The following is a 6,000-nucleotide window of genomic DNA, read 5'->3' as shown; positions in this document are numbered from 1 at the left end:
TTTATGCCTAAAAAGAATCCAACGACCTAAGAAAGGTCCGCTTCGAAGAAACTGGCAAAGGGTGGTGTACTTTGAAAATCACTTTGTTCTATATAGGACCTGAAAAAGGTCGCAAATTATGAAGGATACAGCTTGAGAAAGGCTCATTTTATAATTTAAGTCTAAAAAAGACTTCATGTTGAAGATTTACTTTGGAGTTCTAACCTGAAAAAAATTTAAAGTGTTAACAATCTGAGAAAGATCGCTGAAAAGACTTTTAACCTGAAAAGGGTTCAAGTAACAATGATCTAAGAAAGAACGTTGCTGGATTTCTAACTTGAAAAAGATTGCTGATGATCTGAGAAAGATCGCTAATGGATTTTGACCTGAAAAAGGTCCCAAGAGTAAAAGATCTAAGAAAGATCGCTAATGGATTTTTTACCTGAAAAAGGTCCCAAATCGCAAAGATCGCTCATGGATTTCTGACCTGAAAAAGGTCCCAAGTATAAAAGATCTGAGATAAATCGTTAAAATGGATTTATGACCTGCAAAAGGTCCATAGTATCAAAGATCTGAGAAAGATCGCTAAAATGGATTTTTGACCTGAAAAAGGTCCCATCTCAAAGATCTGGGAAAGATCGCTAAAATGAATTTCTGACTTGAAAAAGGTCCTGTCTCAAAGTTCTGATAAAGATCACTAGAACAAATTTCTGACTTGCAAAAAGTCCCAAAACCCAAGGATCTGAGAAAGGTCGCTAGAATGGATTTCTAACTGGCAAAAAGGCCTAGCCTAAACATGCTTTATGAAAGGTTATTTTGCTGACATAATCATGATAAGCGAACTTGCGAGGGGACAAATTAAAAGGAAAAGAGTATGGTCATTACAGTTCAAATTGATCAGTCATTACATATACAAAAAATATTGTCTAAAGTTGATTGTTCAAATTTGACGATTCCAAAGACAAAAGTAACAAAAAGCAAAAAGGAAAGATGGCCAGCTGCCTATTCTTGGTCGGGGTTAGCTCCTTGATCGTCCTCCTTCAGAAGAATGGCGAACTCATCTTCACTGGGGGATGCCTCTTCTTACGCAGGATATAGCTGGAGATTCCCATCCAACGGGGGATCTAGCTGATTGCAATTGAAACCTTCGACGAACCCTTGAAGCTTCTGAATTTGATCTTGGCACTTATTGAAGCCCAAGATCATAAAACTTGCAGTCTTAGTCTCCACAGTGTCTCTGAACACTAGAGCCTACATGAAATCACGGATACCTTGTAGGCAAGCTTGGGAGATGGAATTTTGATATTCAAAAGATTGGAGGAAAGTTGTGCGACCTTCCACCATCCCAGCCTCAACCCCAGCTTCAAATCCTTGTTCTTTGCTTGACTTGAAGGTTGCTTTGCGATCTCACTGGGCCGTGGATGTAGCTTCTTCGAGTTGGCGGAGAGTTTGGCCGACTTCTTTTCCAATTCGGATCGCAGTTGGTCATTCATCTCTTTCAGCTCGATTAAACATCTCTCTAACTCCGCCACCTTCGCATCGGATTGGATTTTGTCATGCCGCCACATGGAGCATTGCAGAGAGAGGTTGTGGTCAAAAGCGATCGTCTGTAAGAAATTTAGACTTGATGAACTGAAATAATATCTAAGGAACAGTGATCAATTTTTACCTGCGCCATGTTATGAGCAAAGTTCTCCTCAACCGTAGTATGGGAGGTTTAGCCAGGATGACCTGATCGCGTTCAAGGCACTGCTTTGTAAAGCTCCCAAGAGTCTTGACCAGCCCGGGTGCGTAGAACACTACTGGAAGAAAAGATCGCCCCAGTTTGGGGCTAATCTCTCTCCAGACAATTCAACGACCCTTCTAGTGGGAATTCGCTGAGACTCTCTTACTTGCTGCCAGACCTCCTCTTGAGTATGCAATTTCTTGCAATTTTCTACCTCATTGGCTTGGTCGGCGGTGAGGCGAGCTTCTAGCTTCTTTGTCAGCTGGATTTGGAGGATTGTGGGCTACGGCTTCGGATTTTGCTCTTCCTCTAATGGGATGCCTTCTCTTTACCTTTACCCCTTTTTCTCTTATTGCTAGGTTCTACTGGAGCTTCGACGATCTCCACTTGGGTTTTAGGAGATTAGTTGTCGATTTGGATTGGAGAGGAAGCAGTGCGAGGAGGGGGAGACTGAGGAGCTGTTGAGACAACGAGGGGCAGCAGCTGATCCAGAGGCGTTTTGCGAGCTCTCTAGAGTGGCTGTTTGGACGCGAGCTAGCTCACGATGCAGAGAAGGGGGAAGGGTACCCTTATGGGCCCTCACTTTGTTGGTAATACGGGCAAGCATGACTTCAAAAGCTGCAAGATAGAAAAACAGAGTTAGAGTCCAATTTAGTATGCACATTATGAAGGAAAAGGAAGAAAAGTAGTCACCTAAGGAACCCTTAATAGGGATGGGCACAGGGGAGAAACCCACGAGCTTCAACACCTTTTCTGTTAATAGACATTTGGGAAGGTACTAATACAGAGTTATATAATTGATAAGGTCGCGCTCGGACCCCTTCCAATATGTTTCGGGTTCAAGTATTGAAGTACGTCAGCTGAGGCGAAAATCCCAGGATTACCCAAGAGGAGGTCGAATGAAAACATACCGCTCAAGCCAAGGGCTAACATTGGACTTCAGATCATCCAAATACCGAAAATCTTTGCCAGTGGTAAGGTAGAACCAATCCCTCTCTCCCGACCTCTTTGAGGTCGTGAAAGAATAGAGGGACCAGAAATTATCAAAGGAAGGAGGGAGATCTAAGTATTTCATAACTATGAGGAAAAGAAGAATATGACTAATGGAATGGGGGAGAGTTGCATGGGATAAAGATCTAACCTAAGGAGGATATTATTTAAATCGCGAGGTAACGGGAGCTGTAAACCTGCTTCTAAATGGATTATGGAAAAGGGACATAAACCCTTTGGAGGTTGATGCATCTTATCGAAAGAGCGAGGAATGACTACTTCAAAATTATCAAGGATATAGTATTTTCTTTTGAGCTGTTGGATGGGTGTTTTTACAGTTCTAGAGATCCCAGCCCAGGGATTATTACGCATCATATTCAAATATTTTTGTTGGATGGGAACATCATCAGAGTTGGCCGAATCTGCCAGTTGCCCGACAGCAGAAGCCCTGCGATGAGGAGGAGATCGGGGAGCATGCATGGGGGAAATGAGGTCGTTGGATGTTCCCACGACCTCCCTAGGGGAGGCCGCAGTTGACCCCGAAGTCGAGCTTGAGCCCATTTCAGACCCTAAACTAGACCTTAAATTAGAAGACATTGAAGAAAGCAGGAACTAATGTAAAAATACCTAGAGGAAAGGAACTCAAAAGAGAAGAAGCTCACTGAAGAAGATCGAAAGCGACTAGACTGGAGATTGCGGTCAAGAAGTTCAAATATAGGACTATATATAAGGGAAGATGGGATACAACGTGCCTTTTTATGAACCACGGGATGATGCCACGTTAGCATGATCAACGGTGGAGATCTCGCAATCTGACAGATGACTGATCAACTTCTCCTAGTGTTATTAATGACACTAGTAGAAGTAGGGGAATAATAATGAGGTAAATTACCCTTGACAGCAAAGAAGGAAAACTTTTCCCTCCAACCCTAAATATATTAACAGGGATGGACAGGATCCGCGTATTAATGCGCTAGTGGGGTTCGGTCCAACTGATTAACCCGCTTTGGCAGTCGTTGGATCACCTAACACTCGAACGCCAAATGATGCCATGTGGCACCCTCTTATGTTGTACCGTACATTATAAATACCAGCATTTATGAACATTTATACCAAGTGCATTTATTACGTTTTTAGTCTCACCAGCTCTCCATAGATCGAATTCGACCCACTCTTTCTAACTTAAGCATCGGAGGGCCTTAGATGAGGGCCACCCAACAAGCCTAATGTGTGTTCTGTTCTCATGATCCACTAGTAGGAAACTCGAAAAAGGGTTCAACGACCCGATCTCAAGGTACCAAGGTCCGACGACCTGACCCCGACTATGCAACCTGCACAAATGTATATATGGGAACCTGTTTTAATTAATTTCAACAGAAGTCCAGCAGTACTCCACCTCACCAAATCACCATTGTTTCCTTCTATTGGTTGCTGCAGCTGTCAGTCAATTTCCTTTACCACATATATATAAGCAGCTGCTGCTAGTCAGTAGTCATGATTATGAGTAATTAATTAACCATATATATTTATATATATATGATTGTCACTACAGCTAGCTGGGTAGTTAGGGACCGGGGATGAGGGACTGGGACGCTACATAGAGAGAAGGAAGCGGGGATCGGAAAGTAGCTTGTTTTGCTGGTTACGTGGAGTGTCAAAGAAATACTATCGACATACATGGATGGACCCACGTCAGCATCTGCATGTCCAAACTGCTAATGCTGGTTGGCCTGCTACTACCACTGCCACTATTGACTATCACTCCTCCAACTGATCATAATCATATACTCTATGTTATGTATTCTTGCTGCTTCATGCTTGCTTTGTTTACTTGTCTGGTCTTACTATATTACCACCGATCAGTGTGACAGTATGCTTAGGAGTTGGCTCATGAGTTAGTTTCCGGTATTCATACATATGAAACTGATGAAATAAACCACCAGTTACTATGTTTCCAATTACATATAGTTAAATGTACCTATAAGGGTAAATTGCAATTTACCTACTTATATTATAGAAAATAGATAAACAGTCCCTTTAATTATGAAGAATAAAATAGCAATTTACCCTCAGCAGTTTTTAAAATATAGAATTTACCCCGTGTTCTTCAAAATGTAGCAATTTACCTCCTATGTTTCTAAAATTAAAGCAATTTACTTCCTTAGGTAAGAAGGTAAACAGCTTCATTTTTCAAAATACAAGGGGATAAAGGAGGGTAATATAATCATTTTTCAATATAAAAGGGGTAAATTAAAATAAACTCATGTATTAAACTTGTATGAATCATTTTCTCTCAAAAATCTCTTATGGTATCTCAAGTTTGTATCATTATTCTTGTTGCTTTCTCTTTTCCTGATCTAAACTGCTCCATGTCCACTGATTTGCTCTGTGATACTGATAAAAAAGAGATAACATCATTCGAAAATGAGTTTTGCATACAAGCTGCAAGATTAGAAACAATAAAATGCAATCATGCATGGAAAGGAACAGAATTGCAACTTATTGAAATCGCTCACTAAAAACTGCAATGTATATTAACATGCAGAAGTTCGGGAAAAGACTCTTCCTCCTTCTTTATGCCTCTTCTTCAATACCAACCTATAGATTGTCATCAGCCTGAAAGCGTGTCAGGCGTATTAACAAAAAAATGCATATGGCCATAGTTACTCAATAGATCAAACATGAAATATACTCACTGTTTGAGATATTGACAGCTCCGAAAAAATGAAACCTAAATAACTATGGATTTACGGTGCTAGTTCAGCTATTTGCAACTTAGATGCTCCACAAGTGACTAAAAATGGCAAGCTGGGTCACTCAGGGGATGCAACACCTATTACCAAGTTTGTGAAAGTAATGCATTTATCTAACTTCAAGGACACGTCAAATGCGGGCAACTAACTAGTAATTTGACTTTGTTCTAACTGATGCAGAAACTTTCTATAAAGATGGTTCATGGAAGGTCAATTCATTAGAAAACTCTGAACCAATCGAAGATTACCATCACGGGCTAGTGTGAAAAGAAACCTATAATTAAAAAGGAAAAGAAATAAGTATAAAGGATACCTGCTTCATGATACTCGTTAAATTCTTCCAATGAGGTAGCATTGCTGTAATACTAGTTCATTGGTGGCTTCGCTTGTTTCAAATCCAAAGCTATCAGTTTGGCACTGTCTTGCCAAGGAATCATCAAAATAACTTTCTCTCACTGAATTGGAAACCTCATCATTTGTACGACATTCATGCCTCTGACACAAGTGGACTTCTCGAGGAACCAGTAAAGGGTCTCCCAAGCAAAATGTGTG

Source organism: Sesamum indicum, linkage group LG6 (genome assembly GCF_000512975.1).
Source record: "Sesamum indicum cultivar Zhongzhi No. 13 linkage group LG6, S_indicum_v1.0, whole genome shotgun sequence".
Taxonomy (NCBI): Eukaryota; Viridiplantae; Streptophyta; class Magnoliopsida; order Lamiales; family Pedaliaceae; genus Sesamum; species Sesamum indicum.
Note: the sequence above shows the minus strand (reverse complement) of the source record.